At 35.3% G+C, this 13,766-nt stretch overlaps 1 pseudogene; it reads left to right on the top strand.

The window, feature by feature from the left end:
- The first annotated feature begins 1,694 nt into the window (after positions 1-1,694).
- The window catches only part of LOC125931341 (40S ribosomal protein S2-like), a 60,549-nt pseudogene continuing 48,477 nt past the window's right edge, over positions 1,695-13,766 (top strand).

The following is a 13,766-nucleotide window of genomic DNA, read 5'->3' as shown; positions in this document are numbered from 1 at the left end:
CTGGTTTTATATAGGCTACACTTTTATCAAGAGAAAAAATGGCCCATGTTATTTAGAAGTATTTGCCATGATGGGACTCCCCCAGAATCTTAAAACTGACAATGGCCTAGCTTATACTTCTCACACTTATATTTTGCCAAAAATGGGGCATTCATCATACTACAGTCATTCCTTATAATCCACAAAGTCAAACTATTATTGAATGTGTTAATCGTACATTAAAAACCATGTTAGAAAAACAAAACCAGGGGGATATGGCCTTGAATCCAAAGAATCAATTAATGAAAGCATTATTTACACTTAATTTTTTGGAGTTAAGAGGTGAACAAGAGCTCACTGCAGCTGAAAAACATCACACAATCTCTAATACCAGACCCCTTTCACAACCAATATTTTGGAAAAATGATAATAACCAATGGTGCCCAGGGTATGTTAAATTGTGCGGTTGAGGATTTGCTCTTGTATCCACAGATAATGGAGTTATCTGGCTCCCAGCCTGACAATTAAAACCATGATATGAACAGATGGGCGAAGAGAGAAAGAGTCGATAATTTTTGACCACTGGAGAAAGATATGGAAGACTTAAGCCTGGAACAAGAGACAAAAAGAAGAACCAAAAAAACAAAGTCAAACCTCCAACATGAGGACAGTTGAAGAAGATGACTTTAGAAGCAGAACAGATCCTCCAAAAAACAGGAACACCTAAGACTTCTACTACTCTGTTTATTGCCATGATGTCGGTTCTTACCCTAAACATGAGCACTAAAGAGAATCACACCTGTTGGGCTTATATTCCAAATCTGCCTCTTGATAGATTAATTCCATGGGATGATCCCTCTTTCCCAGTTTATGAAAATGATTCAGCCTGGTTGCCTGGACCTTACGATAATAGAGGTCCATTTAAACCAGAAGAAGAAGGAAAAGTAATCCCTGAATATTCTGTAGGTGCAAATGGGTCACCTATATGCTTTGGAACAGGCAAACACTGTGTTACATTTCGTTCACAGGCATGGATAGCAAAAATACGCAATGGGACTAATGTCTCTACACTGTACTTACTACAGGGAGTCTCCATGAGAAGTCAAATAATTACATACAATCACCCTCCTAAATTGCCTCAATGTCAATTAAGAAAGATTATAAATCCTGAGGAATGGGTTAATTGGGAACTCTATAGAGGAGAGGTGGATAGAGTTTTTCCGAATACTTCCAAAGGAAGCGGCATTAATTGGGCCTCTGAAGTCTCTGCTTGGACCAAATAATCCAAAAGAGAGCTCCGATGGCCTTCATATCAAGAGGATATCATTTCAGGTGTAACATCTGAACCCATTGTATGGCATGAAGGAGGGATGACTCCCCCCAGCCCACATTTACCTGATGGGCCAGTTCATTCAGAACTTTGGAAAATTGGCACTGGATTATTAGTCATGGCAGCTTGGAAAGGCCACTTAATGAATATTTCAAAAAAATTATCCATCTCTTTTAGATTAAATGAGACTCATAAAATTCAAGCATGTGTCAGACTTCCTTTTCTCTTTATGTTAGGCATGCCTCATTGGGACCCTGATAACAATCTTCTTATTTGCCCTAATTATTCTTTTTATACTTGTCTTAATTCTACTATTTCTTTTAACCAGGAAAAACAAAGCTTATATATACTTAAGGCACATAATGGGGTTTGGATGCCTGTAATCATGGATCGGTCTTGGCAACACTCCCCTGAAATGTATCTTATAGATGAAATATTGAAACGTGTCTTACACCGCACCCGAAGGTTTGTAGCTTTACTGGTAAGTGCTGTACTTGGGATTATAGCTATTACAGCTACAGCAGCAACAGCTGGTTTTGTGCTGCATCAGACTGTACAAACCACCCACTTTGTACAAAACTGGCATCGAGATTCAGAAAGGCTATGGAACAGCCAATGGCTGATTGATAGCCAAATAGCCAATTATTTGACTTGCAACAAACTGTGCTTTTTCTAGATCAATTGATTAGTTTACAACAACAGATAAAAGCTTCAAAGTGATTGGAACATAACATTTTGTGTCACCCCCCATGTATATAATCAATCTAAGATATCGTGGGAGCTGGTGCATTGACACCTTCTTAATCAAGGCAATACCTCTGCTGATACAGCTCAATTACAAAAGGACATTAATGAAACATTCAAAATTAAACTTGAGATGATTTCTGGTGCTCCTTCTCTATCTGAGATAACTAATCGAATCTCAGAATTAAATCCAATGAATTATATAACACCCTTAAACTTTTCTGCGATTGGTATTTTTATATTAATATTTGTCTTATTACTTTGCATATACTTAGTCTGGAGAAGAGGACAGCAACCAAGCCGAGAATATGCCTCACAAGCCTGTGTCTTTGCCCTCCAGCTTTGCCAAATGAAAGAAAAAAGGGGAGATTTGGGAGATGCAGGAGAGAAGCATCAAAGTAAAAGAATTCAAAAGGGAAGGGCTGGAGAAGGTGCAAGGCCTTAGGACATGTTTACACAGCTGAAGGCATATGTGGTTCATAAGGAGCCTAGAGTCATTAACACTGTCTAGGGCCAGATCCTCCTTCACACCTGACAGTTCCTAGTGTTATAGAAACCAACTAACTCAAAATTCAACCTTGAAAAGCTAAACCCTTAGATTGATTAACACACTTGCATAATTGACTTTATGCACATAGTCTTTAGCAACTATCCTAATAAAAAGAAGCTTCATTCTGGAGTCGGAGCCTCATTCTGACTCCAGTATGAGAACCTTCACTTAACTGCATTTTGTTTGCAGACTCATCTTTTGCGACTCCGGCCAAACTCCTTGACACACACAAACTAGGTTTTATTTGTTTATTTATTTATTTATTTATTTAATGTTTAGTTTTGAGAGAAACAGAGAGACAGAGTGTGAGTGGGGGAGGGGTAGAGAAAGAGGGAGACACAGAATCCAAAGCAGGCTCCAGACTCTGAGCTGTTGGCACAGAGGCTGATGTGGGGCTCGAACTCACAGACCATGAGATCATGATCTGAGCTGAACTTAGCTGAGTGAGCCACACAGGTGTCCTGACAAACTAGATCTTAAATCAAAGACTATAGAAATGCATGAAGAAGAACACTATATCAAAATAAAGTGGTCTATCCAGGGGCGCCTGGGTGCCTCCGTCAGTTAAGTGTCTGACTCTTGGTTTCAGCTCAGGTCATAGTACCATGGTTGATGAGATCAAGCACCACATTGGGCTTTTCACTGACAGTTCTGAGCCTGCTTGGGATTCTCTCTCTCTCTCTCTCTCTCTCTCTCTCTCTCTCCCTCCTTCTGCCCCACCCCTGCTTGCATGATTCATCTCTCTCAAAATAAATAAACAAACTTAAAAATTCAGTTTAAAAAGAGTAGAACAGATCAATGAAACCAGGAGCTGGTTCTTTGAAAGATTTAATAAAATAGATAAACCCATAGCCAGACTTATCAAAAGAAAAGAGAACAGACTCAAATAAATTAAATCACAACTGAGTGAGGAGAGATCACAACCAACACTGCAGGGAAAAAAAAAAACAATTATAAGAGAATATTATGAAAAATTACATGCCAAAAGATTTGGCATTCTGAAAGAAATGGATAAATTCCTAAAAACATATTAACTACCAAAACCAAAACAGGAAGAAAGACAAAATTTGAACAGACTCATAACCAGCAAAGAAATTGAATTATTAATCAAAAATAAATCCAGGGCTGGATGGCTTCACAGGATAATTCTCCCAAACATTTAAAGAAGATTTAATACCTATTCTTCTCAATATGTTACAAAAAGTAAAAATCAAAAGACAACTTCCAAACTCCTACAGTACCAGCATTACCCTGATTCCAAAACCAGATAAAGACTCACTAAACAGGAGAATTATAGGCCAACATCCGTGATGAACATGGATACAAAAATTCTCAGTAAAATACTAGCAAATTGAATCCAACAGCACATTAAACAATTATTCACCATGATCAAGTGGGATTTACTCTGAGGCTGCAAGGATGGTTCAATATTCACAAATCAATCAATGGGATATACTGTATAAATTAAAGAAAGGATAAGAACCATTAGATCCTCTCAATAAATGCAGAAAATTCATTTGACAAAATACAACATCCATTCTTGGATACAACCTCAACAAAGAAGGTATAAATGGAACATAGCTCAACATCGTAAAGAGCATATATGAAAGACCTACAGGTAATATCATCTTCAATGAGGAAAAACTAAGAGTTTTTCCTTTACGATCAGGAACAAGACAAGGATGTCTACTCTAACCATTGTTATTTAACAGTATTGGAAGTCCTAGTATCAGCAATTAGACAACAAAAAGAAATAAAAGTCATCCAAATTGTCAAAGAAGAAGTCAAGCTTTCACTATTTGCATATATGATACTCTATGTATAAAACCTGAGAGGCTCCACCAAAAAATTTCTAGAATGGAGGCTTGAATTCAATACACTTGCGGGATACAAAATCAACATACATAAATCTGTTGGATTTCTATACACCAATAAGGAAGCAGCAGAAAGAGAAGTCAAGGAATGTATTCCATTTACAATTGCACCAAAAACCATAAGATACCTAGGGATATACATAACCAAAAAAAATCTATACTCTGAGAACTACAGACGAGTTATGAAAGAAACTGAATAAGACAAAAAGAAATGGAAAAGCATTCCATGCTCATGGATTGAAAACCCACACATTGTTAAGATGTCTATACTACCCAAAGCAATCTGCATATTAATGCACCCCCTATTAAAATACCACCAGAATTTCTCACAGAGCTAGAGCCAGCAACCCTAAAATTTGTATAGAACCACAAAATACCCCAAAGAGCTAAAACAATCTTGAAACAAAAGCAAAGCTGGAGGCATAATTTCTGACTTTAAGCTATATTACAAAGCTTCAGTTATCAAGATAGTATGGTGCTGGCAGAAAAACAGACACATAGATCAATGGAACAGAATAGAAAACCCACAAATAGACCCGCAACCATATGGTCAACTCATTTACCAAGTAGGGAAGAATATACAATAGAAAAGAGACAGCCTCTTCAACAAATGATGTTCAGAAAACTGGACAGAAACATGCAGAAGAATAAAACTAGAACATTTTGTTTCACTGTACAGAAAAACAAATTCAAAGGGGGAAGAAAGACCTAAATGTGAGACAGGAAACCATCAAAATCCTAGAGGACAACACAGGATGCAATCTCTTTGACCTTGGCTGGTGCAACTTCTTTGTAGACACATCTCTGGAGGCAAGGGAAACAAAAGCATAAATGAACTATTGGGGCTTCATCGAGATAAAAATCTCTTGCAGAGTGAAGGAGACAAATACCAAAACCTAAAGGCAACCTACAGAATTGGAGAAGATATTTGCAAATGACATATCAGGTAAAAAGTTAGTATACAAAATCTATAAAAAAAAATGTATCAATCTCAAAACCCAAAAACCCCACAAATAAACCAGTTATGAAATGAGTAGGAGACATGAATAGACACTTTTCCAAATAAGACTTCCAGATGGCTAACAGACACATGAAAAGATGCTCAACAGCCCTCATCATTAGGGAAATACAAATCATAACTACAATGAGGTATAACCTCACACCTGTCAGAATAGCTAAAATTAACAACATAGGAAATAACAGATGTTGGCAAGGATGTGGAGGAAAGGTAACTTTATTACACTGTTGGTGGCAATACAGACTGGTGCAACCATTCTGGAAAACAGTATGGAATTTCCTCAAAAGGTTACAAATACCTTAGAACCCAGCAATTGCACTATTAGGTATTTACACAAAGGATAGAAAAATGCTGATTCGAATGGACACACTGATGTTTACAGCAGCATTATCAACAATATCCAAACTATCAACAGAGCCTAAATGTCCATTGACTGATGAATGGATAAAGAAGATGGTGTATATATGTATATATACAATGGAATATTACTCACCCATCAAAAATAATGAAGTCCTGCCATTAGCAACAATGTGGATGGAGATAGTATCTATGATGCTTCAAAAAATAAGTCAGTCAAAGAAAGAGAAATAGCATATGATTTCACTCATATGTGGAATTTAAGAAACAAAACAGTTGAACATAGGGGAATGGGGGGGAGAGAGGGAGCAAACCATAAGAGACTCTTAAACATAGAGAACAACTGAGGGTTGTTGTAGGGGAGGTAGGTGGGGGGATGAGCTAAACAGGTAATGGGTATTAAGGTGGGCACTTTCTGTGATGTGCACTGGGTGTTATATATGAGGAATGAATCACTAAATTTTAATCCTGAAACCAAAAAAAATAAATAAATTAAACAGAAAAGAAAACAAACAAACAAACATATGTCTTGTTAGCAGTCACTCCAAATTTCTCCTTCACTCCCCCAGCTCCTGGCAACCACTAATCCATTTTCCGTTCCTATGAATTTACATAATCTGCACATTTAACAATAATAGAATTATATAATAAAGAAGCAGCATTGGTATTGGCATGTTACTCCCTTCATGCCATCTCTATATTTTTGTTTTATCCAAAATGTCTTCGACACTCTTACAGCTATAGTTTCCTGTATTGTTTTTTTAATAACTTATAACCAACCATTTCCAAACATACACTACATTGTAAATAGTTTATTTTTTATGTTTATTGAAGTATACTTAATATACTGTGTTACATTTGTTTCAGGTGTACAATGATTTGACATTTTTATACATTACTTAGTGCACATCACTTCAAGTGTATTCTTTTTTTAATGTTCATTTATTTTTCAGAGAGACAGAGAGAGAGAGAGCATAAGTGGGGGAGAGGCAGAGAGAGAGGGAGACATAGAATCCAAAGCAAGCTCTGGGCTCTGAGCTGTCAGCACAGAGCCAGACGCGGGACTGGAACCCATGAACTGTGAGATCATGACCTGAGCCGAGGTTGGCACTCAACTGACTGAGCCACCCAGGCACCCCTCTTTAAGTGTATTCTTAAACCCCGTTATTGCTATTTTAAAATTTATATTTTATTATATTTTATTGAATTATATTTGGCATATAATATACTATTAGTTTTAGGCATATATCATAGTGATTTGATATTTTTATACATTATGAAATGATCACCACAATAAGTGTGGATACCATCAGTCACCATACACAATTATTACAATATTATTGACTATATTCCCTATTTTCTACATTTTATCCCCATGACTTATTTAGTTTATAACTGAAACTTTGTACTTCTAAATCTCCTTCATCTATTTTGCCCACCCCCCAAATATTCCCCTTCTTGCAACTAACAGTTTGTTTCCTGTATCTATAAATCTGTTTCTGCTTTGTTTTGTTTTATTTTTTAGAGATTGCACATATAAGAGAAATCATTCAGTATTTTTCTTTCTCCATCTGACTCATTTCACTTAGTATAATATCCCCTAGGTCCATCTATGTTGTTGAAAATAACAAGGTTTAATTTTTATGGTTGAGTAGTATTCTATTTTATACACATATACTATATCTTCTTTATCCATTTATCCACCAATGGACACTTAGATTGTTTCCGTGTCTTGGCTATTGTTGTAACATCTTTTCACATGCTTTTGTGCCATCTGTATATCTTTTTTGGCAGGGGTCTGTTGACTTTGGCCAATTCTACATTTTCATTAGTCATCTTCTACTATGGAGACTATGATGATTAATTTTATGTGTCAAATTTACTGGGCCACAGGATGCCCATATATTTCACCAGTGATTATTCTGGATATTTCTGTAGTGTGGTTTTGAATGACATGAATAATTTGGTAGACTGAGTAAGACAGACTACCTTCTATAACGTGAGTGGGCTTCATCCGATCAGTTGAAGGCCTGACTAGAACCAAAGGCTGAGCAAGATATAATTCTACTGCCTGATATGGTCTCCTGTTTCTACAGCAGCTTCTGCCCCTTCAAACTTTAAATGGCACATTGGTTCTGTAAATCTTGGGCTTATCAGCCTCCATTGTCACCTAAACCAATTCCCTATAGTAAATCTATTTCTTTCTGTTCTATTGTATTATATTATATTGTATTATTCTATTCTATATTCTATTTTGTTATTCTGTTCTGTTTTTGTCATTCTATTTTATTTCCTGTTCTATTGTATTCCTTCCTAATACAGGTAATTAATTGTGTTTATTTTTCTTTGATACTTACTTAATTTTCTTCCATTGTACTTTAAAAAGTAAATGTATTTCAGATTTTCATTTCCTTATAAGTATCACTTTGAGGAGCACCTAACAAGCATTAATACTTGGTTGCATTTAGTTCTAAATATTGTCCTTTAGATTTAGATATTTCATATTATTCATTGCAATTTTCTCTGTAATGCACTGGTCATGTAGAATATTTTCTTATAGTTTCCAAATAATACGGGATTTGGGGACCATTTTGTCAAAGTTTTCTTTTGATCTATTGTAAGAAAAAGTGGTCAATTATAATAATTGTTTACAAGTTTTTGACACTTTCTCTATGGCTAAGTATATAGTCTGTTTTTGTAGTTGTGACATTTGTACTTAGAAAAAAAGTATATTATCTAGTAGTTGCATACAGATTTCCTCTTATATATGTAGCCAGCATTGTGTGGTATTTAAGACATGGAGTCTGAAATTTGACTCTGTGAGCTAAAATGCTGGGTTTACCTCTTAGAATGTGTATCATCTAAGAAAAGTCACTTAATCTATTTAGGCCTCGGTATTACACATTTTACAGATGATGCTTTGAATAGTACCTGAGATATAGTAAGTAATTAATAAATGTTTTCCATTTTTATTAGATCAAGCTCGCTATTGATATTAAGATCTTCTAAATCTTTATTCATTTTGCGCATGCCTAATCTATTCTCATTGTGGGTCTATCAATTCTTCCTTTAAATTAATTAGATTTTTAATTTAATTAATTAATTTTTTGGGTACATTGCTAGGTATGTAAAATTTAATTGTTACATGTTTGTAGTGGTTTGGTCCTTTTATTATCTCACTGATACTGATACTGATACTAGTACATAGTTGCCTATTATTATAACATTATGATACTTTCTGTCATAAACGTAATATTGTATTAAGTGGTTATTATCATAATAATGTTTAATATAAATAACATAGAGGGAGAACTTTCAGCAACATTTAACAACAAGCACTTATTTCTTGCTCATGCATTTCTCCCAGTTAGCGGGAATTCAGTTAATCTAAGGAAAGCTTGGATCAGCTTTCTCCAAGCTACAATTTGTGCTCAGGTCATGAGTTTTTTTCTGTATTTGTTTGCTAGGGCTGCCATCACAAAGTATCATAAACTGTGTGACTAAAACAACAGAAATTAATTTTCTCACAATTCTAGAGTCTAGAAGTCTTAGATCAAGGTCTCAGCAAGATTGCTTTTGTTTCTGAGACATATCTCCTGGCCTTGTAGATGGTCATCTTTGCCATGTGTTTTCACATGGTCTTCCTCTCTACCTTTCTGTATCCATATTTCCTTAAAAGGACACAAGTCATAATGGATCAGGGCTCACCCTAATGACCTCATTTTAACTTAATTTCTTTAAAGACTATCACCATATGTAGTCACATTCTGAGGTACTGGGGGTTAGGATTTTAACATGTAAATTTGGTGGAGGGTCACTATTCAGACTATAACATGTTATAGAAAAACAGCTTTTCCCTAGCAAAAAGTAGAGTTTTATAGAGCAAGTAAAGCTATACTAGTATTTAATGTTCCTGCTCCAGTCAGATCTGTTAACATTCCACTGGGTAAAGCAATTCATATAACCAACTCACTTATCAATGGAGCAGGGAATTATACTTTAGTTCTTGTAGGAGAAATCCCAAAATTGCATAGCAAACACTGTAAATCAGAGAGGAATGAAGAATTGGTAATAATAATGCATGCTACCAAAATTGTGTAGCCCTGAAGAGTTTAGACTCTAGAACCAGAGTTAGTGAATTCAAACTCCAGATCTGTCACTTAGTTATTTAAATTCTATGTGCCTGCCTCAGTTTCCTCATCTTTAAAATAGGATAATAATAATCATATCATATAGGGTAATTTTGCAGAGCATCAGACTCCCATCTTTCATGTACCATTGTTATGTGTTTTAGATATTTTTTTCTAATCCTTCTTAGAAATTATCACAATATTTTTCAATATCCACTGCATTTTACTTATTTATTTTCCATGCTCAGGATTAGAAGAACAAATATCGTTAAAATGTCTATATTACACAAAGCAGTCAACACATTCAATGAAATCCCTATCATCACAATATTTTGATTTTCCACCATGTTTACCAGTTTCTTTACTAACCATAAGTCTTCTAAAATCCTACTTTTTCCTTCTAGTTTCACTTTCATTCTGGTTGATGTATATAATTTGGCAGTCACTTCAGTAAAAATCTATGAATTTAAACTGTTTTAGTTGTATAAAATGTATCATCAAATACATATTTAGCTGGTACTAGAATGCAAGAGAGATATTTTTTAAAAAGAATCTCATGTCATTTTCATAATTTCTATATAATCACTCCTCTCTTGTAGTTTTATATAAACATATACCTGCACGCATATTTATATCTATAGACACATATATTCTTTGACATTCTAGAGTTTGCATAAGATACTCTAGGTATAAGTTACTTTTATTTATTTGTTTGGTACCCACTGTAGATTTGAAATATGAAGATTCACAATTGTTATAATTTTTTCGAGTTTATTTTTATTTTAAGGGAGAGAGAGAGCACACATGCTTGTGTGAAAGAAAGCGGGGTGGGGAGAGAAAGAGAGAGAGAGAGAGAGAGAGAGAATCCTTAGCAGGTTCCGTGCTGTCAACACAGAGCCTGACACAGGTCTTGATCTCACAAACCATGAGATCATGACCTGAGCTGAAATCAAGAGTTGGCACTTAACCTACTGATCCACCCAGGCAGTTCTCATATCTGTTATAAATTCAGGAAAATTATCAGCCATATTCCTCAGATTCTCATTTTTCTTACACTATCCTAGTTGTCTTTTACCTTTGTGTTCACATTTTTTCATCTTTTTTTTTTCTTTCTCTCTGTACTGCATTCTGAGTGATGTCTCCAGACCTGTATTTCGCTTCACTGAATATTTCACTGATCTCTTTCTTTGGTTGTAGCTACACTGATGTTCAATCCATCCACTGGGAGTATTTCTCTTATTATATTTTTTCATTATTTGGGCAGATATTAATTTATATTATTTATTTTCCATATCCAGTGGTGTGTGTGTGTGTGTGTGGGTGTACACTTTAATTTTTAGAGCAGTTTTAGGTGCACAAAAAAATTGAGAGGAAGGTACTGAGATTTCCCATATGTCCCTTGCTCCCACACGTGTTTAACCTCCCCATTATCAATGTCAATGCCCTGTACCAGGGTGATACATATGTTAAAACTGATGAACCTATATTAACATATCATAAACACTCAAAATGCATCATTTACCTTATTTCACTCTTGTACATTCTATAGGTTTGGATAAATGTTTAATAACATGTTTCCATCATTATATAGTATCATAACAAATATTTTCACTGCCTTAAAAATCCCCTGTGTTCCACCTATTCATTCGTCTATCCCCATCCCCTGGAAACCACTGATCTTTTCATCCTTTAAATAGTTTTGCCTTTTCCAGGGTATCATATGCTTGCAATTGTACAATACATAGCCCTGGCAGCTTTATTTCTTGCACTTAATACTATGCGTTTAAAGTTTCTCTGTATCTTTTTTTTTTTTTTCAACGTTTTTTATTTATTTTTGGGACAGAGAGAGACAGAGCATGAACGGGGGAGGGGCAGAGAGAGAGGGAGACACAGAATCGGAAACAGGCTCCAGGCTCCGAGCCATCAGCCCAGAGCCTGACGCGGGGCTCGAACTCACGGACCGCGAGATCGTGACCTGGCTGAAGTCGGACGCTTAACCGACTGCGCCACCCAGGCGCCCCTGTATCTTTTTATATCATGATAGTTTATTTATTTTTCACACTAAATAATATTCCACTGTTTGAATGTATCACAGTTTATTTATCCATTCACCTACTGAAGGGCATCTTAGTTGTTTCCAGTTTGGGCAATTATGACTAAAGCTACTATATAAACATTACTGTGCAGGTTTTTGTGTGAGTGTATATTTTCAAATCCTTTAAGTTAACAGCAAAAAGCACAATTACTGAATCATATGGCAAGACTATATTTAGTTATATAAAAAAAAACACCAAAATATCTTCCAATGTGGCTATAACATTTTGCATCCCCACCAGCAATTAACAAGAGTTGCTGTTTCTCCACATTCTTGTATTTGATGTTTTCAATGGTCCATATTTTTATACTCTATGATTCATACTGGAAGTATGTTATTGACTCTATACAAATTTAAAGAAAGCTCTGACCTTTAGGAAGCTGCATCCACTCCTTTAGGATTGTAATGTGATTCTTGACAAACTACTTGTTTCCATTTCTCAAATTTGCAACGAAAGGTGAATAAGAAAAAAAAATTGAGCAAGGCTATTCCACCATATAAGATGGTGGAAATGATCAAGAAATTGAAATGAGGACTTATGGAAAAGCATTACTTATTATTAAAGAGAGGAGAAGAGTAATTTGGACCTACCTTATAGAATTGTCTATTTAGTACATTGTCAACAACCTTTCAAGGTCCATTCTAGTTCTGGATTCAAAGATTTCACAAAACATTGTAGCTAACATTTTTATGGTCCTGGCTAATAATAGAGATCCTAGTATTTGTCTTGTACTTGAAATAGAGACTGTGGGTGTTGTGTGAATGAGAGATAATTTCTTGGTTCCACAATCCATAAAGGGAATAAAAAAGATAAACAGAAAAGCACATACAGTATAATGTTATAATAGAGGTTTGGGCCAGGCCTATTGAGACTGAGTGTAAGGGAAAGAGTGACTTACTCTATTAGAGGATATGTGAGAAAGGCTTTGTCAATGTGGCAGTATTTGAATTGGATCTTGAAGGATGAATAAAGATTTTTTCAAAAAGGAAAAAGAGGCATGAAAGAGCATTGTATCTCCAGAAAATGTTGAATATTATTATAATACTAGAGTGCAAATTAAGTGGGAATGAGTGCCTTAAGACGAGATTGGAAAGTTACATTTATGACTGTGAAAATCCTTGTATGTCAAACTAAGAGGTAACCTTTATGCAATAGAAAGCCACTGAAAAATCTTAAGTAAGGAAGTAACAATATCAAATATGCTGCTTGTGAAGTATCTGTGAGCATTCTGAGGAATATATTATGGGAAGAGAGAGGGATGATAAGATACTAGTTAACAGGTTGTACCTTTTCTTACAAACTTGAGCATTTTCCTGCACTGTGCAAGTTAGTTTATAATGTAATTTTATTTTATGGTAGGAATATTTAACACGAGATCTACCCTCTAACAAACTTTTATGGGCATAGTACAGTATTGTTGACTACAGTACAGGGTACTATAGCAGATCTCTAGAGCTTGTTCAATTTGCTTAACTGAAACTTCATGCTCATAGATTGGTAATTTCCCATTTATCCCTATTTCCATCCCCTGGAAACCAACATTCTGGTCTTTTATACTATGAATTTGACTATTTTAAATACCTCATATTAGTGGAATCATGCAGTCTTTCTGTGTCTGGCTTAATTCACTTAGCATAATGTCCTCAAAGGTCATCTATGTTGTAGCATATTGTAGAATTTTCTTCTAT

This window comes from Panthera uncia, chromosome X (assembly GCF_023721935.1).
Source record: "Panthera uncia isolate 11264 chromosome X, Puncia_PCG_1.0, whole genome shotgun sequence".
NCBI classification, from domain to species: Eukaryota; Metazoa; Chordata; class Mammalia; order Carnivora; family Felidae; genus Panthera; species Panthera uncia.
This window is presented reverse-complemented; position numbering and strand designations above follow the sequence as displayed.